Source organism: Lynx rufus, unplaced genomic scaffold, assembly GCF_022079265.1.
Source record: "Lynx rufus isolate CCGP_SWC_20201006 ecotype Redwood Valley unplaced genomic scaffold, mLynRuf1.p SCAF_4, whole genome shotgun sequence".
Classification (NCBI taxonomy): domain Eukaryota; kingdom Metazoa; phylum Chordata; class Mammalia; order Carnivora; family Felidae; genus Lynx; species Lynx rufus.
The window spans coordinates 112,498,977-112,522,864 of NW_025814856.1; the positions used below are offsets into that span (position 1 = coordinate 112,498,977).

The 23,888-nt window shown below is 35.0% G+C and overlaps 1 pseudogene; it reads left to right on the forward strand.

Annotated features, from left to right (window-relative positions):
* Window positions 1–9,506: 9,506 nt before the first annotated feature.
* Window positions 9,507–23,888, forward strand: part of LOC124523432 (triosephosphate isomerase-like) — a 56,464-nt pseudogene continuing 42,082 nt past the window's right edge.

Consider the following 23,888-nt stretch of genomic DNA (forward strand, 5'->3'; position numbering starts at 1 on the left):
TCTTTTAATACATGGGCTGTCTTACTACCAACCTAAAGAACTTCTCCAACACTCCTCCACAAAAAACCTTCAATTTGCTCAATATTTAATTTTGTGATTCATATAATATGAACTCCATTCATTATCATTAAAGACTCCCCAGACTCTCTGTTTTCTAATGTACCACTAAACCTCACATGCTCTCTCTTAACCATGTCAGAAATATGCTTCCTTTGTTCCTGATTATTTGCCTTTGGTCACAGTACACTCTTAACCTCTCATCCACAGCCCTGACTTTATTCATATATCTGTTCAAAATGTTTCACATTTCCTTACTGGTTTCTGAATATCTTACCCCACTATAATGTTTTTGTTTTTTTTTACTCTGTCACTAAAAGTAACTCTTTAAAAATTGCAAATCTAATCACAACTATCCTGTTTACAGCCTCTCAGTGACTTCAGTTATTCTTAGGATATAATTAGAAATCCATTATATGCCTTAGAAGGTCTTCAGTAATCTCATTTCTCTCATCCTCTCTAGACTCATCTCTTACCTTCTTACTTTATTCTACACATTTTTGGCTTCTTTGAATTCCTGTGATAGGACGTAGTTATTCTCCAACCCCTTTGGCCTGGTATTTTCTTCACACCCTTGGTACCACATCCTTCTGGTTTTTTGTTTTGTTTTGTTTTGCTTCCATTTCTCCAGGTAGGAAGTAATTACAGAGATTGTATAGTTAGTGCTTTTAAAAAATAAATAACAGAGGGGCACCTGGGAGGCTCAGTTGGCTGAGTGTCCAACTTTTGATTTTGACTCAGGTCATGATCTCATGGTTGTGGGATCAAACCCCACATTGGGCTCCATGCTGAGCATGGAGCCTGCTTGGGATTCTCTTTCTCCCTTTCCCTGCCCCTTCTGCATGTGTTCTCTCTCTCTCTCTCTCTCTCTCTTTCTCCCTCTGTCTCAAAATAAATAAACATGAAAAAAAAAGAATAGAGGACCTTTGGGCAAGGTGGAAAAATAGGAACTGAATTTACTCTGCTGCTTAAAATGGAAAAAAATTAGACAAAATATATGTAAAACATCTCAGGTGGTAGGATTTTCAAACAATCCTAAAAATCTCTATCACAAAACTTATGATTGTAACTTTGGCCACCTAACTATCTACATGTATTTCTTCAGTGACACCACATCAATAAATTTCATTTTTTGTATATTGAGATAAATCAAATTTTCAAAATGGATCTTGGGCTTATGTAAAGCCTAAAACTACAAGACTTCAGAAAAAAACAGAAAATCCTTGTGATCTTGAGTTAGGCAAAAATTTCTGAGATTTGATTCCAAAAACATGATTCATAAAAATACTAAATTGATGACTTGAACTTCATCAAAATTAAAACTTTTGATTTTCAAGAGACATTCTTAAGAGACAGAAAAGACCAGCCACAAGCTAGGAGAAACTATTTACAAATTTGTATATTTGAATACATAGGAAGTATATTTAGAATATATTAAAAATACTTTCAGAACTCAGTTATAAGAAAACAAGCTACACAAAAAACTAGGAAAAATTTTGGACACTTTAATAAAGCAAATATATTCATGATGAGAAGCACAAGAAAAGAGGTTCAACGTTATTAGTCAATAAATACAAATTAAAACCACAATAAGATACCACTGTATACCTATCAGAAAGGATAAATTAAAAAGACTAAAGTTTGGAGAAACTAGAACTCTTATATTCTGCTAGTTGTAATGTAAAATGATATGACTACTTTGTAAGACAATTTAGCAGTTTCTTAGAAATTTAAACATACACTTACCATATGGTCCAACTATTCAGTCTTAGGTATTTATCCAAGAGAAATGAAAGCATAGGTATTGCACATGAATATTCATAACAGCTTTACTTTAATAGCCTCAAACTGGGAACAGTCCATATCAACAGATAAATGGGTAAACAAACAATGGTATATCTAAACAATTGGAATACTACTCAGTAATAAAAAGGGATGGATTATTGATACATACTACAACACAGATGGATCTTAAAATAATTATGTTGAGTTAGTGAAGACAGAAGAGAGTACATGTTATGATTCCACTTATGTCAATTTTTAGAAAATGTGAACTGACCTATAATAACTGCAAGCAAATCCGTGTTGGCCAGTGAACGAGGGTATATGGTTGGGAGGGAGGACTTAGAAAAGGACATGAAACTTGGTGGTGATGGATATGCTTATTATTTTGATTGCAGTGGTAATTTTACAGACGTATACCTATGTGAAAACTTACCAACTTGTGTTTAAATAGGTGACATTTACTATATATCAGTTACACTTTAATAAGGTTGCTTTAACCAAAAACACCCCAAAACCAAACAAACAAAAAACCCAAAAGAAAACCCACACATATACACAAAATAGAGTATCCCTAATAGACCAAACTTCCCTTGAGCTCCTTTTTAGCTTTCCAGAGTTGATGAGAGGTGCGATTACTCAGCAGACTGAGTGGTACACACCAAAAAAGTGAGAGTCACAAACCAGTGGGTGTGAAGAATGTGGCTGCCAGTGGCTTGAGAATAGATCTGGGTTCTTGAGGTGTAGACTGGGAATTCCCAAAACCTTAAAAGTTGTTTTATCGGCTTAGGATTCTGGCCCATGGTGTCCAGTTACGCATTTCTTGAAATCAGTCTCCTGGTTTTGTGCCGCCAGCAATTCAGTGAGATTGCTCTGTACCCTGTTGTTCAGATTATGTATATAACATTTAAGGTGGGTAGAGTATTGTGAAGTCGAATTTGTAATTGCTTTAATTGATTTTGGTAACTCTGGACAAGGCCTTCATATCATAATTTTAAATTAGTATTTTTTAATGGATCTCATGTACTGAGCATGCTTGTAAAAATGTCTTGATTATACTTATCATCTCTATGTAACCTGATGTAATTCTTATCTTAAACTTTGATGAAATTTAGTCTGATTCTATTATTGGAAGCTTAGAAAGCCTTTCTTTGTGATGAGCAATTAAATGTAGGACCAATGGTTTTGGTAAATAGACTACAAAATATGAAAACCACATAACCCCAGTAGTTATATAATACTAAACAAACTTTCTAAAACATATTTTTAGGGCTATACTCAGTACAAGAAAACATGGAATCAGCAGTTTTCTCATGGATTATTTTTTTGATGGCTTAATATTCTGGCCCTTGCATGACTGAAATTATAGTTAGAGTGCACTGGAATTTACATTGCTGTAAAATTCCCCTCTCTTCTTTTGCTGACTGTTGTTATTGATTAATATGATGGTCTATATCTCATGTTAGGAAGACATTTAGTTATTATGTTAAAATATCCAAATGCATTTTAGACCACATAGAGAAAAATTAATTAGAATTTTTGGACCAAGGAGTAGTATTAGATATGTCTCCCATCAGACATGAAATCAATATGATTATAACATTGCTCATATAGACAGTATTAGTTATTGTCTTCTTAATCAATGAGATTCACCTAACTTTAAATGATTTGGTGGGGCCATTCTGAATAGACAATAACGATTAGTCCTTTTTCTAAGGAGTATCATACATTTCTAAGTGGATTGTTTATATCTGAATGTTTGTTGCTCATCTCAATTCATATTATAAGGTTAAGATGTGGTTTTATTTTATGGTTTAATTTGTGCTCACTTATGCTAATTGAGGCTTGGACTAGTAGTTTGTAAGGAGTAAACAGACTATTTTTTTCAGATATTCATATTTTAATCATGGCTTAATTGTACAAATTGTCATTTTTGATATTGCATTCACCTTTTCCAAACATAGCTATTTTGTATAAAGACTTACCTTTTTTTAAAAAAAATCATTTCTGCTTCTTCTTCTCTATTTTCTTCAGTTGAGGTGTGGCTTAAACTACCTTTCAGTGGAATAAATACTGTGACCTCTCAGGTAAGACTTCCAGACTTTCTCCATCAAAATCCTTGAATCTTAATAGGTAGAGTCTTATTTCCATATCATTTTGAAGTTTCAGTTGAAACAATTCATTTGTCTCTTGAAGTCTGAAATGATTTTTCAGTTCTTAATTTTATTTAAATATAATTAAAATTTTTAATTAAAAATTGTTTATTTTTGAGAGAGAGAGAGAGAGAGAGAGAGAGAGACAGAGAAATAGAGCATGAGAGAGGAAGGGGCATAGAGAGAGGGAGACACAGAATCCAAAGCAGGTTCCAGGCTCTGAGCTGTCAGCCCACACATGGATCTTGAACCCATGAACTGTGAGATCATGACCTGAGCTGAAGTTGGATGCTTAACTGACTGAGCCACCCAGGCACTCCTATAATTAAAAATTTTAAATTACTGTTTTCAACACTTTCTGCTTCTTTCCGTCTCTCTGCCTTCTCTAGTTAAATGCTTGACAGCAACACTACCTGAAATAAACACAATGCAAGCCACATAGGTTATTACAAATTTTCTGTACCTGTACCCTATAACAATTTGAGTCTAATCAAGAGACATAAATCACATATAGTTTAATATGAAGAATTATTGAGAAAGAAGAGTAACTATGAAGATATAAGGAAAACTGTAAAAGATACCCTAGACCTGAGGAAGAGTACTCAAGGAAGGATAATCTTGGAAAGGGGGCACTACTCCAAACTTGAGGTTGCTGAGGGATTGTGTTCTCTAGAAATTTGGCTAGGGCAGAGTACCACCAGATATCCTAAATATCCATACTACTGATGACTGTGCAGCAAGAGCAAGATAAAAACCAAGAGCTCAGCATTTGGAATCAAGTAGAGGAGTCCTCTTGATCCCGCAGCATCTAACACCCTCAGACAAAGTTTGAAAGCATGTGGACTGTAAAGGCAAAATGCTTTAAGAATTCCGTCCCTTGCAGGGTGCCTAGGTGGCTCAGTTGGTTGAGCATCCAACTTTGACTCAGGTCATGATCTCGCTTTTGTGGGTTCGAGCCCTGTATCAGGCTCTTTGCTGACAGCTCAGAGCGTTGGAGCCTGCTTTGGATTTTGTGACTCCCTCTCTGCCCCTCCCTTGCTCATGCTCTGTTCCTGTCTATCTTTTAAAAAAATAAAATAAAACGTTAAAAAAAAAAAATCCCATCCATTGTTAAGAACAAGTACTGGAGAGTGAATTTTGAGCTCATAGGCAATAAATTGATAATTGACACATAACCACATATAAAATGGGTGAAATTAATTTTAATAATATATTGTATATTTAATGCAGTATGTTAAAATAATATCATTTTAACAGTTAATTAAAATAAGCATTATTAAGGAGATATGTTCCAATCTTTTAGTACTATTTAAAATCCAAAGTAGATTTTGTACTTACAACACATCTCAAATTGGACACTAAATTTTCATTGGGTGTACTTGATCTATATTTAAATTTCATAAAACTTACAGTTGAAAAAGAAGATGTATATACCCAAATTGTTTGAAATATACTTAAAAGTTTTCAAAAAATGTAATTAAGAACCACAAATCATTTTCCTTTCGCATTTACATTCATTTTGACAAAACTGATTCATATTTTTTAGAGGAATTGATATGAACTTAAGGGAAAAACATCAGTTTTAAAAAAATGTTTATTCTGAAAGGGAAAGAGCATGACTGGGGAAGGGGCAGAGAGAGAGAGAGAGAGAGAGGGAGAGAGAGAGAATCCCAAGCAGGCTCTGCACTGTCAGGGCTTGATCCATGAACCATGAGATCATAACCTGAGCTGAAATCAAGAATTGAATGCTTAACTGACTGAGCTACCAAGACGCCCTGGAAGAACATCAGATTTAAACTTGTGTTTAAGTTAATTAAATTCTCTAACTCTTGTGATAATATTGAATTCAAGAATTATAAAATTTAAAATTAACTCTGAATTTATATCAACAAATGTTATTCAAAATTTCTTAGACATTTACAGCCAATTTACATAATGCTATCAAAAACAATTAAAATGTCCTGATGATAAGAGATCTCTGGGTCTTCTATCTTTCATAGACATGAAGCAGACAGAGATAGTTATTCAGCTCTAAACACAGGCCAGAAGGCAAAGCCAATAGCCATGGTAAATCACTCTCAGGCAACTGATCTGGCTTTAATCAAGGAATTGATGAGTGTTTAGCTGTATTTCTGAGTTGTAATAGATCCTCGATTGCTATGAGCCTTCCTTACCCCTTCCTCCCCTTTTCTCCCTTTTTTTAGAGGTAAAATATACCTCACATAAAATTTACCATCTCACCCATTTTAACTGTACAGTTTAATGGTATTAAATACATTCATATTGTGCAACTATCACCACCATCCAGCTTTAGAACTTGTCTCGTCTTGTAAAACTGAAACACTATACCCATTAAACAATGACTCTTTAATCTCCCTTCCCTCAGCGCATGGCAGCCTCCATTCTACTTTGTGTCTCTATGATTTTTGACTATTCTGAGTACTTCTCTTAATTGGAAGAATAAAATATTTGTCTTTTGTAACTGGCATATTTCACTTAGTACAGTGTTCTCTAGGTTCATCCATGTTGTAGCATGTTAGAATCTCCTTCCTGTTTGAGTCTAAATAATATTCCATTGTATTTATATATTATATTTTCTCTATTCATCCTTTGATGAGTACTTGAGTTGCTTTCATGTTTAAGCTACTGTAACTGATGCTGCTATGAACATGGATGTACACATATCTCTTAAAGACCTTGCTTTGTATTCTTTTTGGTATATACTTGGAAGTGGAATTACTAGATCATATAGTAATTCTATTTTAAACTTTTTGAGGAACCATCATACTGTTTTCCACAGCAGCTATACATTTTCACCAACAGTGCACAAGGCCAGTTTCTCTACATCCTTGTCAACACTTGTTATTTTTTTGAGTTTTTTTTTTGTTTGTTTTTAATGGTAGCTATCCTAAAGTGTATGAGGTGGTAGTATCTCATTGTAATTTTCATTTGTATTTCCCTAATGATTAGCGATGTTAATCATCTTTTCATGTCTTATAGTTCTTTGTGTATTTTCTTTAGAGAAATGTCTATTCAAGTTCTTTGCCTGTTTCCAAATTGGGTTTTTGTTGTTGTTGAGTTTTGGGAGTTATCCGTATATTCTGGATATTAATAAATTATCAGATATATGTTTTGTAAATATTATATCCCATTCTGTGGGCTTCTTTTGTAATATGCTGATAGTGTCTTTAAATGTACGTAATTTTTAAATTTTCATGAAGTCTAATTTTCTGTTTTTTATTTTGTTGCCTGTACCTTTGGTGTCATATTCAAGAAATCATTGCCAAATCCAATGCCGTGAAGTTTTTCCCCTGTGTTTTCTTCTAAGAGTTTTATAGGGCAAGGGCTTGCAACAGGGGGGTGGTACAGCAAAAATGGCCACCTGCCTCTTTGTTTACATCTTTGTGATTAGAAGCCTCAGTCAGCAATCAGAGCACAGATCCCTGATATTTGGAAGACAGGGTCCTTTTTACCCACTGTGGTTTTTGGAAACTGTGTATTAGCTGTTCCTGGAATGCCTGCATGGCTGCCTGTTATGTGGCTGGGGAATAGGCACCAGGTTCCTGTTATTGTGCCAAGAGCTGAAATTGACCAAAATTAACCACAGTTGACCTTCTAAGCCTTTTTGTAGATTGCAAACCCTCCTGGTCTCTAGGGTCTCAAAATAGTTGCATCAGACATATTTTGCTAGTGCTATTGTAGTCTAGGTGGGGACACAGGTTCCTGGTGCTTCCTATTCCACTATACTCCCAGAATCCTCTTGGAATTAATATGCCTTTATGATCAATCTCCTAAAGCAGTTGTTTGGACATAGGCCAACCTTAAAATATGCATGTTAACAGAGGCTGTTAACATGGGCTAGAAAAGTGTGAATAGATCTTGGGAGATTTTAGCAAGTTGCCTTTTGGTTTGATATTAAAAATTATTTTGATATGACTGACTTTTATGTGTAATGATGTTGTAATAGTTTCCTTTGTCCGATATGACATTTAACCAATAAGTAGTTGTATTTATCAATCTGCAGAATAGAATCTATAATATCTAGTCATGTAAACCTAAAAATAGATGATAGTAATTGGTTCATAATTTGCTTATTTGATGACAAGGTCTAAATCAAGCATAACTTCTCACTTTGTAGCAAATCATGTCATTGGTCAGGGCAAATTTCCTCTGTTTAAAAAAATCATTTACCCCATTTTATCTTCAATTTCCATCCTATGTTCTCACCCTGTTTGAGAACATCCTACTGTTTGTATTTGTTCTTTTAAAAATTATGTGTATTGTTGTGGGGATTTTTAGCTTACATAAATTGTATCATTATATAGGTCTAATTTTCTTATTTTCTTCTATTTAGCATTACATTTTAAGATTTCTGTTACTTTTTAAATGCCTATTCAATATTTCCCCTGTTGCCAGACAGTGGTTTATAATAGGCATGTGTACACTTTATCTGTCCTCTTCCCAGTGGTGGACTCACAGATGTCCTATTCCTTATCGTCGCAAACAGTCTTTGCATACCTTCTCTTGTGGATTGGATCATAAATTTATTTAGCATAAAACAGTGCTGTTAAAACTGGATTTGAGATAATCTAACTTCATATATGTAACTTTAAAGACTCACATCCTATGCTTCTCCCTGGGAATTTAAATTAAAGGCCAGAGGAAGAAACCTTTTAGTCCCAAATTAAGGGGCCACTGATTTTCCCACAGACTTACTAATGAAGTGAATCAAGCCATTATAGTGTGGTTTAAATTCTGTGTGAATATCAAGTATTGTTTAAATAGTCATTAAAAAATACTTATGGAAAGAAAAATTCTCCCATGGAAGTGTATGAAAATTGTTGCTATCATTATAAAGTCATTCAAAAGGAGCATATTATTTGCTATGCAGTCTATCATAAATTCTGACTTTTCAAAATAATTTTAAGTACTATGAAAGAATTGCCATTTTCTTCCCTCTAATCTTGAATCTTGGCATCTTTGCCAATTCTTCTGAACTGAATCGAGGTTATAATACCCAAATAACACCATCCATCAAATTTTCAGACTAGTGGCTAACATGAATATGTACACTTGAACTACTGGTCAACGTTTTGTACTAGTTTTAGGCTAATTCAAACTTAAATATCTAATACAATATAAATCACTTTCTTTCTATGAACAATGATTAAACATATTGAATTTCAATACTTTTTCTTTTTCTCCTTTTAGACATTTAGGAACTTAAAATTCTTTGAAATCAATTTTAAGATTTTTAAGATTAATTTTGAAATAATAATAATAATAATAATAATAATAATAATTAAGGCCTTATTTCAAGCCAAGAGTTTAGTATCATAGATTAAAAGTTGTCACAAATTACTTGAGCTTTTTTTTCATTGAGGTTTAGGGTCTTATCCCCACTTCTGGAATCTAAGTGAGCTTGGTGACTTTTCTGATCAGTACAGTATGACAATGTGACCTTGTGTCTCTTTCCAAGCCTAGCTTTTAAGAAACTGGTAGTTTCCAATGATAATGTCGTGGAATGCTCGTTGTGAGTGCAAAAAGCTTCCATGTAAGAAGACTTTGCTGGAGATTCATGCTATGAAGAAACTCATTGGGCCACCTGGAGACCCGTATGGATGTCTGGTTAGCCCCTGGCTATCCCAGCCATTTCAGTACAGGTGTCAGACATGTGAGTGAAGAAACTTTGAGATAACCTCAGCCCCTCTTTCCCTATAATCAAATGAGAGACCCCAAAGAAGAGCCACTTCAATTGAACTCAGTCAACTCACAGAACAATGTGAGAGAAATAATTGTTTTAAGCCATTAAGTTTTGGAGATGACTCATATTCAGTACTGGATAATAGGAACACTTGATCTCCAAATAGTTGCTCAGGCTTATGGGATGTTATGGGTAATTGTATTAAAACAAAATGTGTCAATGGGACCATGTGGACTCTCTTCTTACTAAAATAGTTTATTTCTATCTGTGATAACAGGGGCAAAAAGCAGGAAATAATAAGTAGTTGCTAAATGTTTAGGGATTGGACTGAGTTTGAAACTAATCATTGCAGGGACCTATTGGCCAAAGAATTCCAGAAAGAAATAGAGACAAATTTATTTGCAACTGTGGATGAATCTGATGAACCTGAAAATGATTCTGTTGTTATAATGCTGGAGAGTGTATCTCTTAGGAATTCTTTCATCATTCCCCAGAAAACAGTTAGGATTTCTCTGTGGGACCATATAGACCTGGGAAATTTTTGTTTTGTGAGATGAATCTTTATTCATTTCTCCATCTGGGACTGTGTATATATTATCAGAATGTATGAAAACTTACCATGCATATTTGTGTACTTTCATATGTCCTACCTTTGTGTCCTAAATCTGTATTGAACAGACCTGTGATCTACCTAGATAGCTGACACTCTGTATCTTACTCTGTAAAATGAAGATAATGACTGTAATGAGTTTATAAGTCTATATTGTGAAGAACAAATAGAGAACTCATGAAAAACCCATGGGAATGTCTGGAAGATATTAGATGCCTGATGCCCAATTTATTAATATTAATTTAATTATCACCATATAAATCATAAGAATGGAAATAAAAGGTAGCAGCAAGAAAGATTGTTTACAAACAGATTAAGTGTATATTTTCTCTATTTTTGAGCAAAGGGTCCAGTAGAATCCCAGTCCTTCCCAGTCCTTCCCACTGCTATTTGCAGATGATTAAAAAAATATTTTCTTGAGTAAGTAGTAAATATTTGGATGCCAGTGTAAAATGTTCTCTGTGTACTTCTTTCATTTTAAATAGAATACTTTTGTATTTTGGAAGAATGTATGCCTTGCAGTTTGGGCCAGGTAGTGAAAGACTCTAAGTCCTCAGATGATACTTAAAGAATTTATTGCCTAAGGTTGAACTGAGTATGGAACAGTACAGGCTGAGTTGAGATGACTCCCTTCCTGGGGAAAAAAAGATGAAATAAGATATAAAATTCGTCATGATCTGGAGATTTTTTTTTTTTACCTCTTATTCATTAAGTCTCCCCATTGCTTGCCTTAGAGTCCTCATTTTCTGTGTGTGGTTACGTATATTTGTTGGGCTGCCTCATCTCTGGGAAGCTGCACGTCCCTTCCTCTTGCCAGGGTCCCTCACCCCTAACCCTTTCTCTGACTAATGAGCAACATGTATTTTTCTAATCTGAGAATAGAAATCACTTTGGAAAGTCTGCTCAGATGCACTAAAAAGTTAGATGTCTCCTTTCTTAATGTTTATGTGACTGCCTGAATTTTGCTCAATCTAACCCCTGTCCTACTCTACTGAAAAATGCAACGCCTTTGTCTCTTCCAGTAGATGGTAAGCTCCTTAAGGGAGCTTGTTTTCGCTGGTGTGTACATTGTGTGGCATAAAGAAAGAAAGTACTCAGTAAATATTTGTTGAGTTAAGGAATAAGAAGATGCTAAAGTCAGAGGGTCAACTTTTGAGGCTGATCAGGAGAAAAAGAGCATGGTGCCACAGAAATTATAACTTGTGGCTTCATCCCTGTCTTGTTTAACCACCTTTTGGAGGCTAGTTGAGTTTTCAAAAATTTTTCTTCCCATTTACTTTGCTTTTGTGTTTCCATATATATCTAGTTTATATCATATTTTACTTATGGGCCTGAGCCCCCTCTTTGTTAAAACATTGACCTGTTTTTATTTTCTAGCCCCAAAGATTGAATTTATTTTTGCAGTAATAGTGGTGGCATTTGGATCACCTTTGCAAATGTGGATGTTCCCTTAACACACATTAAGACCTTATCACACTCTATAGTATTCCAAAAAGGGAGGTGAACTGTTTTCAAAGGTAATAAATAGCTTTAACAACAAAGGATGTAAACACCTCATGAAACAAAAAATCTCTAGTCATATGAATGACTTGTGGCTAAACATTTCAACAGGATCAGCCTTTGTTTCTTTGATCTTTAGGTTTTTACTTTTGAATGTCCACACCTGGCAAATGCAGTAAAATACACAGCATCTGGATTACAGAATGCAAATAACATCCATTCAGGCAAACCTTTAAGAATAGCTGCCTTGGTATCTGCATCATGCTTTGGAAATAAATTGATTTGGACTGCAGTAGGAACTTTATATAATTTTATATGATTTTCAACTTTAACTTTTTTGGGGGGATAGACCTATTATGCCTCCCTCTTTGGTACTGAATAGGTCTTTTTACTGTTCTCAATCTCATTTTAATACGAATGATATTAATCTAGTATTTTACTAAGAAGGACAAGTTTTCCTTCTTAAGTGTACCTTTTTGCTTTGCTTTAAACAGACTTCTGAAATGCAGGAGAGAATCATTCACTGGCAAGATTCTTAGAAATTTCCTTTATATTATTTATTGTCTTTAAGTTTTAGGTAGCTTGGAAGAATGTAAAAATTTCAAACAAGATTTTTTTCCAATTGTACATCATCATGACTTCCTTTTTATCAAAACTTTTATGGAAGCAGGGATAGGAAATGTGTAGGGATTGGCAAAAAATAGAGGAAGGCAAACATTAATTATTGTGTATAATTGAGTAATATGCCTTAGAGGGGAAATGTTTCTGGGACAGGTTTTATGTTAAATAGACAGCCATGTGACTTAGTGCTCCAAGAAAACTTGTATATTATGTTCTCTTTAAGTGGATTGTTAAACTTGCTTTTAGATATAGTAAAAGTGATTCTAGGTTACTTAAGCAATTTATAATAATTTTAAGGTCTTTTTACTGAAAGCAATTTGGTTATTATATATTTATATGTGGCTGATGCAATTGGGTTATGGTTTTTAATTTCTGTAACCTGGCCATTGTTCATAGAAGGTATGCTAAGAATATGTTGTATTCAAAGTGTATAAAATTAAATACAATTAATATCTATTCATTCAGACAATGCTTTCGTTCTTTTAATTTTTTTTCCTATCCTATCCATCTAAATATCCAGATGTTTGGTGTTACATGTGATTGTATGAAAGCTCTGATCTGAAATCCTATGGCTTACTGGATTACCCTTTACCCACATGGTTTAAATTAATAATAAAAAAATGAACCAGGGCAATCTTGCAACAAAAGAACAAGACTTTATTGTATAACAGAATTGCAGATGTGGAAAGGTGCTCATAATAGAGACAGAATATTTCTGTTTCATAGAGCATCTGGAATGCCACAAGATCTCTACGTTATCAGGAGCTAATGTTAGACAGCCTTGGTTTGTGATTAATTTAATATTCAGAGAAACTTTTTTTTAAAGCTTTATGCCATTCATCATCATAATGTCATTTTTGCAATCCTAAAATGATTTACAAAGTCAACTCTCCCCCCTAATTTCTAAAACAATATTAAGACATCAAAAAGTTTCAGATAGAAACTTCAAAGGGCAGCCAAATCAGAGATTTCTGGCTAAGACAGTTTAGATCATTTAATATCCTCTGGTTTCCCTAGGATTAAATTACAGCTTATAGAATTCTTGGAATCTAGCTAAGGAAGTATTATATAATACTGCATGGCAATTTTGGGGAGGCTGGCAAAAGACTGTACAAAGAAGGAGATGCCATCTTTTCAATTTATCAACCTTTCAGTGAGTGCTTGTGAAATGTTAGAGGTATGAGAAGTTACCCCAGTGTGAATATGAAGCTCTAATAACCAAAGACATGTTTGTGTGTAAGCTTGGGATGACATTCATGTGGCGACACTTACTTTCTTCTTTGTTGAGTTGTCACGTTGCAATGGAGCTTAGGTTCAAGGAGTGAAATTATGAATCATGAATGGATATCTGAGGCAGGAACTGATAATAGGAATTCATTCTGGCACAGCCACAAAGACAGTGTTTCCAGTCACTGTGGTTTTCTAGGGACAGCAGTGACTGCCGGTTGCTTGTGTAGTGCCACGACGAGGCAGGCCAGAATCACACCACACATCATTCCGGCTGTAGGAACGATCCTGTACGTAACCACTAGGTCTCTCTGAGGAAATTTAGCATGTTCCAAAAGAACCGCATTCAGCTTGAAGTTGAGCTGGTAGAGGAGAAGGTCTGTGAAACAAATGTTAGTTCTCTGACTAAACCAAAATATAAGTGATCGTTACAGGAAATGACCTGTTACAAAGGACTTTTCCATCCCAAACACACACATGCCGCCAGAAAGATGAGCGTGTGGTACACTGTGAGGTGCATAAAAGCAAGCTCAATCACTTTCAGGATAATGTATTTTTTATTTATTTATTTATTTTTATTTTATTTTTTTAAATTTTTTTTTTTCAACGTTTTTATTTATTTTTGGGACAGAGAGAGACAGAGCATGAACGGGGGAGGGGCAGAGAGAGAGGGAGACACAGAATCGGAAACAGGCTCCAGGCTCCGAGCCATCAGCCCAGAGCCTGACGCGGGGCTCGAACTCATGGACTGCGAGATCGTGACCTGGCTGAAGTCGGACGCTCAACCGACTGCGCCACCCAGGCGCCCCAGGATAATGTATTTTTAAACAAGATTTTGGCACCTTGGACTACCCTGTTGGCCTGATAGTAGGTTTGTTCCTATGCCTTGGCAACAAATTGTACAAACAAAATGAACTGAAGTTTTCATAATTGAGAGAGGGAAGCAACAACAGAAAAGATAGAAATTAGAGAACAATATTTACAGAAAAATTACTTTTCACAATCTTAAGTTGGTCTTCAAAATATAAATGTGTACCTGTGATTCCTAACTTTACTGTTTTGTCCATGTGCACAAGATCATCAGTACCCTTAAGCCACGAGCGTATGATTTAAGTGCGAGATCTGCTTAAGCATTTAATGTATTGAAACCATAGTCTTAGGAAACCAGAGTTCACTTTGTAGATATATTTCAATTTAGCATAACTAAGTAGATCCAAACCCTTATTAGTTCAAGCTGCATTTTATACTGTTCCTAACATGTGTTGATCTTCCCAGTGTATTTTATTTGTGTTTCACATTCTAAATTTAATAATGTATTCTATCAGAATGTGGTTACTCCATTGTGAAGAACAAAACTCTCTATTTGCTTAAGCGTAAAGTCTTGCACAAATTCCTTGATGTCATATTTTTGCAGCCATTTTCTTTCTTGGATTCTGCTAGGTAGTTACTTAGGATTTCTTTGTGTGTAATATGTCGAAAATAAAGGAAACCATAGCAGCACATTCAAAATTTCAGTAGCCATGACCATTACATCAGTATCACTTCACACATTCATTGCATAATATTTGTTTGTTTGTCTATCCTCATTTAAAATTTTTTTTAACTGTTTATTTATTTTTGAGAGAGAGAGAGGGAGAGACAGAGTGTGAGCAGGGGAGGGGCAGAGAGCGAGGGAGACACAGAATCGGAAGCAGGCTCCAGGCTCCGAGCTGTCAGCACAGAGCCCGATGCGGGGCGTGAACTCATGACTGTGAGATCATGACCTGTGCCGAAGTTGGACACTTTACCGTCGGAGCCACCCAGGGATCCCTGTCTATCTTCATTTTAAAGATAAATGACAGTTGATAAAGAGGGAGTAGGTAAAGGATAAAAGCACAAATATGATTACAAAGCAGTGTAGAGACACACAAAATATCAAAATGGGGTTAAAAGACTCAGTGCAGGAGAGATGGCTACTGAGCCATGCTTGGAGCTATGTGTTATGCTTTGCCTAAAAACATTAAAATTGGGGTAATAAATAATGGTGGATAGAAAAGAAGAGTGCATTTAAACTGCATGTGATTTCAGGGAGTTCGTGAATGATACAGTGGTATCCTTTTGCCTTTAGATTGACAATCCTGCCGTCATTTTTAATGTATCTGCCAGGATCTGGATTATTTAGTATTATTTAAAAAAATCCATTTTCCTCTCTGTTGAGGTCACACACTAATGGTCAATGGGGACCAAGCAGGTAGAGAAAGAGGTAAATGTGTCCTATTTGGGATTTTATATATATGTATATGTGTATATATATATGTATATGTATATACATATGTATATATGTACATATATATGTATGTGTATATACATATGTATATATGTACATATATATGTATATGTATATATATGTATATGTATATATATGTATATGTATATATATTTATATGTATATGTGTATATATATGTATATGTATATATATACATGTGTGTGTGTGTGTATATATATATATATATATATATATATATTTAACATTTATTCATTTTTGAGAGACAGAGCATAAGTGGGGAAGGGGCAGAGAGAGGGAGACACAGAATCTGAATCAGGTTCCAGGCTCCAAGCTGCCAGCACAGAGCCCGACGCAGGGCTCGAACTCACGAACTGTGAGATCATGACCTGAGCTGAAGTCGGACGCTAAACCAACTAAGCCACCCAGGTGCCCCATGGGATTATATATTTTTAAACAAGATTTTGGAATTCTTGGATTTGGAAAGACTCTTCCTTTTTAAAAGGTTCAATTGGTACCTCATTGCTATCCACTCACTGCTGTGAGGTCTCTCTAGGTGTAGCTAACTCCTCACCAGGTTAATAAGAAAACAAAAATTCTGTTTTCCTACTACTAAAAAAAGTGCAGTAGAAATAGTCAAAAGCAAATATAAAATTTTAATAAGTAATTCATTTCAGGTATCTTCAAACAAGGGAATTAAATTAAATCACATAGTAACATAATTTTGTGCCTGGATATAGAGACCACATGATAAGATACACATTCCTTTCTTTGAAAATCAAGAACTGAGGAGGATGTGGTATCATATGGGATCCTAGATATCCAGAGGGGAAGAATCAAGGCTTTGTATTTTCTTTATTCTGTCAGTTCTCGCTTTGTCAGTTTTTTCTCCTTAAGAATGGCTCTCATGCAAAACTGAGGGACATTAGAGCACAGGTTGTATATGAACCATTCTGTCTTCCACTGTCTATTTTTTAAAAACATCTCATATATGTTGTTAAAGCAAAAAAAATAGAGAGAAAAATAATTCCAATGATTACATTAAAGTGGTTTTGAAGGCAATGCTATAAGTCCTCTGCACTTATACAGGTTCCCCATAGGCATATGTCATCAGTTGTCTGAATTCCATTTAGATTATGTTTCTGAGAACTGAACATTCACTGACAAGAACATGTGTGCTAAATGCAAATATTTGATTTAAAGGTAGGATTTAGCAGGATTTGCTGTGTCTATTATGCAGGAGATTGCTGTAGCCTTATTACTTGCAAGATGCTTTGGGGCATACCTTTTAAAAATCAATCAGGAGCCTTTTGATAAAGGACCTAGGTAATGTCAGCTGTTTTTCAGGTATTCAGTTGGTATGTGTATTTGTTGGACCCTATGAATTACGTGGTCTCTGTAAGACTACTTTTTATGAGTGAGAATTGTGCTATTTTTCAAATAAATAAAAGTATTTTATGCATTAGGAAAAACTATGGTGACATGTGAAATGTGGAAAGACCATAGCAAAGAATTACCTTTCAGACTAGATAGGTCTCTTTGTGATTCTTCTTCAAATACTAATTATAAAGTAAATGTATACCTCTAACCAGATGGTTTTAGGTTTTTCAAGTGGCAGGAATGAAATTTCTTTGTACCTATGTACCTTTTTTGGTTAAACATAAATATGGAGAGATATATATGGCTTAATACAAATTACTCTGAAGCTAGGAAATCTCTCTTTAGATAAAATAAACAAATCTAAAGAGGCTAGATAACTTTAGGTATGCTTAGACTCCCCAGTCACTGTTCACAAAAGAAAATACAGGTATTGGTATATCAGTTCCCTCCACAGACATGTGCTATCCAAGATGACCTAACATCGAAGACCTTTCCTTTGTAGTTAGTTACTGATGTCTGGGTTCTTGTCTTGTGTTGGGAAATGGCAGAGACTGGTCTGGATCCTGTGCTTGTTTTGGGGGAGAAGGCAAGGGACACTGCACTGTACTCTTTTTTTTCTGAATCACCAGAAAACTTTATTAAAAACAAAAAGAAACATTAAAAATCAATTTCAAATTTTGTTTTAATAATACAAGGGGTCTAAGAAAGATGCTAACAGTGTAGCTTCTTAGATGATCTTAGACAAGTCAATACTGATGGAGTTGCCTTTAAGCACAGCTTTGCTGATGTTGATAGTCTTTTCCCTTCGTTTTGAACTTTCATCTGGCTTCCCTTTGCGATAAGATCTTCTCCTTTTTAAGACTTATTGTCTTCCTTCTTTTCCAGGTGGCTTAGTGGTCAGTGATTACTTGAGGAAAGCATCATGGGTATCTGCATGTGTAATGCCTAGAAAATGCTTTAAGGATTTCATGAATCAGAACAGTGGAATTTTGACTTTATTCTTTGACATACTGAAGAGTTTCTGTGTAGAATTTATATTTCTTTAAAGTCAAATGTTCTATCTATCAAAAGCCCTAGTGCTTACTGTCAATGATTTTTGAAGACCAGCTTTTTATTTTAATTAAGCCCTTGCTTGGAAACATTAGATTTTTGTTTTTGTTTTATGTCAATCTTTGTTTAGAATCATTTGGAATGGTGATAATGTGGGTAAGTGGCATTGAATGCTAAATGATATTTAATATTTTATTCTCCATCTACTTGGTGTGGCCAGATTTGTATATGCATGTGCGTATATATATAACAAATATACGTATGGAATCTTTTCCTACTTAGTCAAAAATATGTTTTCAAAGCATTTTTTTTCATTGAACAGTCTAAATGTCTTTGGGTCCACTAGACAATGCTTCTGATAGGTTGTTCAGGTTTCTGATTAAGTTGAAAACTAGAATGTAGTTGAATAAAGATAAGAGTGCTAAGCTGTGTTCCAGGAGTACTTTTGCTAAGGACAAATGAAAAGTAGAATCTGGTAGAGCAGAGTGACGTGGCAGGTAGGTGTTCAGTGGATGGCAAACTGTTGCTAAAAGTAGGAATTGTGAATTAGGATAGAAAGATAAAAGGAGGTGGACAAGTCTCCACATGTTTATCCTTTGTGGATACTATTTACTCTCTATCCCTCTCCTGATTGATTTACAAATATTGATTTAGTGCTTTCTATGTTTTAGGCATTGTTCTCTCTGTTCTCTGGTCACCGTCTCACTTGTTCCTTCATAAACTTGATTTAATTTGTGCCTAAGTCACCCCTTGCCTTTCTATTTGATTTTTCTCATTCTCACTTTGTTAACATCAATACAGTACTGCTTTTATAGTTTCAATCTACGTGCTCCACGGTGGTCATTAAAAAATTATGCAGAAAACTTTGTGCAGTGGCATGAGAACAGATACTCAAGTCTCTTTACAGGCACTTTGGAGGTTAGGAAGCTTGCCTTCAAGGTAGATCTGACAAAAATAACAAATTCGTAGTTTCAGATAAAGTGGCAAATGAGATATAGTGGCAAAAGCCATCGACTTGGAAACCAGGTTCCTGGGCTATACAGAATTAGTTACTACCACTGTGTGGTATTGAAAAGGTCTGTAATATTTTCTAGCCTTATTTCCATCCTCTGTAGAATGAAAGGGTTTAGTTATTTGGTTACTTGGGTCCCTTCCATTATAAAATTAGTTCTATTATTTCTGTTCTTTTAGGGAGTTGAACATGGGTTACCTATTCACTTGGTGGATCAGGAACTTACCGAAAGTAATTTATAAAAGGTGCATTAATAGTATTAGACAAGACTCCCTAAGGTTATCTGTTTAATTAATTTTTTAGAATCTGGGAATCACTGGGCAGTATAACTACTGAAGATTTCAGGACTCATTAGTGGAACGCACATGTATTTTTGAACACCATTAAGAAAAGTGTGTAACCATCCTCATTATTATATCTCAGTATCTATAAGAAATGAACTTTCCTGGAGTGAGTTAAGCTTACTTCCATATTTTGACTTCTTAAAAGATATGGAGACTTATATATCAATTTCTATTATATGACAATCATTTATTGTTATTGATAGCCTTCTTCACATTCCATGAAGTCGCACCTCTGGCTCTCTCTTCTCTAAAATAAATATCTTTTTTAAAAGTTGTGTTTGCCAACTTAAGGGATTTTCACTGAAGCTAAATGATCTAAAATGAATGTTTTGAGTAATTGTTACTTGGTGAACTTCACTGTATCACAGGGCATAAAACAGAAATATGATCTCCTTAATCTTGATTCTATTTTCTACATGTTCCATAACTTCCTCCATCAATACAACCAAAGCAGCTGAAAGTTAGAAAACTGTGGTACTTGTCTTCAAATCCCTTTGCACTTAGGTAGTGGGTGTGAAAACAGAAATGTAAGAAACAGAACATGTGTGATATATGAATCAAAGTGTAGAGGCTATTTGGTGTGAAACAATGTGATCCTTGTAGCTCCTGCTAATGCATCATTCAGCAGATGCCTGAAGAAGACAGAGTTTTCAATGGCAAAAACAGTCTCCTGGAAATAGACCCTTCATTCAATCCCTTGCATGAAATGTTACTGCATGAAAACAAAGAAATATCTTTATCTTACGAACTTAAAATAGGTGTCTGTAATTGGATACATAACAAATACATGGAAATAAATTTGTTCACATCATTACCTGTTTTCTGCAAAACTAGCTGCCCTCCATTTCAGTTAAAATTCTTAATGAGTCGAGGTGTCACATGTAACACATGGAAACAAACAAATGTGGCTAAGGTATATTTTTTAAAGGGTGTAACTTAACTGGTTTTCCTGACCTTGGGCCCCAAAATATGATTGTAGTAATGAGGTAGAATTCACACAGCCCCAGACATCTGAATATAAGTACTTAGAAACATTCTTTAATCAAGAACTTCATGAAGGTGATATGCATAATCTTTGAGGATGACTGAATTATGGTAAGAACAATACAGATTTCTATTCACTTAATCTAAACATTATTATATAACAACTTACAGGAGAAATACTGTAAACCTCAAGTCATTTTATTCAGGGACTTGGTGAAAATGGATATGGGTAAGAGAGTATGGATAAGAGAATTGTTCAGTTCTGGTCTTACACAGGTAGTTATGATCTTCTTCTGTGTGTTCCCAATTTTGCTTATCTCATGTGCTTGTGTGCCTTTTTCCTTTGTTTCAGTGACCCTGTTTCTATTTGCAGAAGATACTTTATCTCTGCTACTGCAACTGGTCTAAGATCTCTCAATATGGATCAATACCATTACTATGGAAGTTTTTATTTTCCCCCTTCATAAGCCCTGCAGAATATCTTATGAATTATTATTACTCAAGCATTGACTTCCCTCATTTGTTCAATACTGCAGGTCAACTTCTAACTGGAGAGTCTGTTCTGTGATTATATACCTCTGCTATGATTGGAAAGAGTGAGGTATGGGAATGTTTTACTTCTCCCGATTCCTGACTGGGGCCATAGTTGAAAATGCATCCTACTGTGGGTGGCCTCATGACACAAACTATGTAATTCAGTGAAACAAGCCCAAACTCTGTATCCTTTCACATCGTCATCCCCCACCTCTGGAATTTCAGAAGTTTCTACACACGGGTTTCACTACTTCTGGTCCCCTGACTTTGCAACCTCCTTCCCTTTTGCCAGGCTCATGAACTACCAAGTCTGTACCTGTTGACATCATTTTTGCATTTATTGTTTCACTTCCTTTTTCTGTGGATATTTTGCCTGTGTTTCCTCTAAGTACATCCTCTGCCCTTTCACAGATCCTTTTCAGTTTCCCCGTCATTGTTTTCTGTATCCACAGGCTGGTTTCAGGGGTGGACAGGTGGTGCAAACCCTGCTGGAATGTGTTTTATCTTTCTTCTAACTTAGGTATGATTTGAACTTGGAGTGTGGTCTATCTAATGCTCAAGCCATAGTTCTAGTGTGGATTAATTCTTAATGCTTGTCGATTTGGTTGTTTTGGAGAGGGTGAGGAGAATATTTGGAAATGGTCAGTCTTGTTCTCTAAACCCCAGTGTTCGTACTTTTAATCGAGGTATCATGTGAACTTGTAAATATTGTTGGATTACATGGTGTCATGGATGTAAACGTTCAAATACTCCATCTAGAATATAATTGCTCATTGGATGAACAAAGATTTGTTTTCTTCTATCTCGTGGGGGGCTTTCTCAGGACATGTGTTGTAAGCTGTGTGGACTTTATTATTGGTATTTGTTATTATTACCTGTACATGTGTCTACCTCTACCAGGACCAGAATTCTGCTTTTCACTTTTGGCTACGTCCAAGCCCTAATTCCTTTTTATAAAGGTGTTGTTACATTAGGATTTTCAACAGTGATTAAAAACAAAATAACAGAGTAACACTTTTAGAGATAGCATATGATTGAGACTCGCTATCTTTTTTGAGCATCAGAAAAGTGCTTGACACTTTCGGAATGTCTCCAACTTTTAGTTTCAGCTTTACCTGAGTAATGTTGGAAAATATGTTTGTGTAAGCTTTTTTGAAATTTTTTGGAACAATATTATGTATAGCATGAGCAAAGAAGAAAAGAATAATTTACCAGGTGTTTCTTTTGTCATCTTGTGAATGAGAATTTATACTAACTAATGGCTAGCTAACCCTACTGAGATAAGATGCTATGACTCATATGTGATAAAAGATTCATTGGAATGATCTGATGTCAAGGTGATTTTGTACATAATGGAAAAGTGGGAAGATTTAGAAGGGAAATGAGAATTCTCTTTAATTTTTACATATTCAATTTACTAAAATCTTACATTAAACTGAGAGTTCATTTAAAAAAAAAATTGTTTGCTCTGGGCACCTGGGTGGCTCAGTTGGTTAAGCATCCAACTTTGGCTCAGGTCATGATCTCACAGTGTGTGAGTTCGAACCCTGCATAGGGCTGTCTGCTGTCGGTACAGAGCCCACTTTGGATCCTCTGTCCCCTTCTCTCTCTGCCCCTCACCCCCTGCTCTTTCTCTCTCTCTTTCTCTCTCTCATGTGCGCGCGCGCGCTCAAAAATAAATGAACATTAAAAAAAAAGTTTGCTCCTGTTACTCTCTCTCTGTGAGTTGGTTTTACCACAAGAGCCTGTAACCTTCAATAACATTTACATTATATTAGTCTAATAGTATTATATGATCACAATATTAATATTTTATGATAGATTGTAACAGTAAGTACAGTAGTTATTAACATATTATACTAATATGTTTATACTAATATAACATTTGTAGTAGTATACAAAATGTTTATATAAAATATATTTAAATATTTATAATAAATATAGCATGTTTCATCTTGGTCTTTTATCATAATGATATATATATATATATATATATATATACACATATATATATCTCATAGATAATATATCAGTCTTTACTGTGTGACTCTGAGCTCTTTGAGGATACAAATTGTATCTTTATGTTTGGGGTCAGTATGTTGCACTTACTGGGTAGTTCCTTAATTTCTAGTCCTTAGATACATTTCTTTATCTATCAGCTCCCTGAAATATGAGTAGTCCCCCATCCAAAAAAGAAAAAGTGTTCTGTGCCAAATAAATTTTAAAAATTGTAGGTTAAAAAAGAAAGTAAATAGACTTCTTTTACAGCAGGACTTCTTAGGGCCTTTGATTAGCACGTGTGTGTTGTGAATCTCACAGGGAAGTTTTAGTACGAGTGATTGCATTCATTCATTCTTTCATTCATTCAGTATATTTTTAGTGTCTTAAATGTGGCAGACGTTATTCCCATTTATTCAGACTTAAACAGAGAACAAGAAGACAGGATCTCTTCTCCATGGAGTTTTCCACTGATAACAGTATTTTTTTCATTATTATTATTTAAAACATTTTTGAATTTGAGTGGAGTTGATATACACTATTAGTTTCAGTTGTGTAACATAGTGACTCAGTATCTTTATATCTTATGCTGTGCTGACCACAAGTGTAGCTGCTGCCTTTCACCATGTGCACAGTATTTTTTCCAAGGAATATCTCCTCAGAAGAAC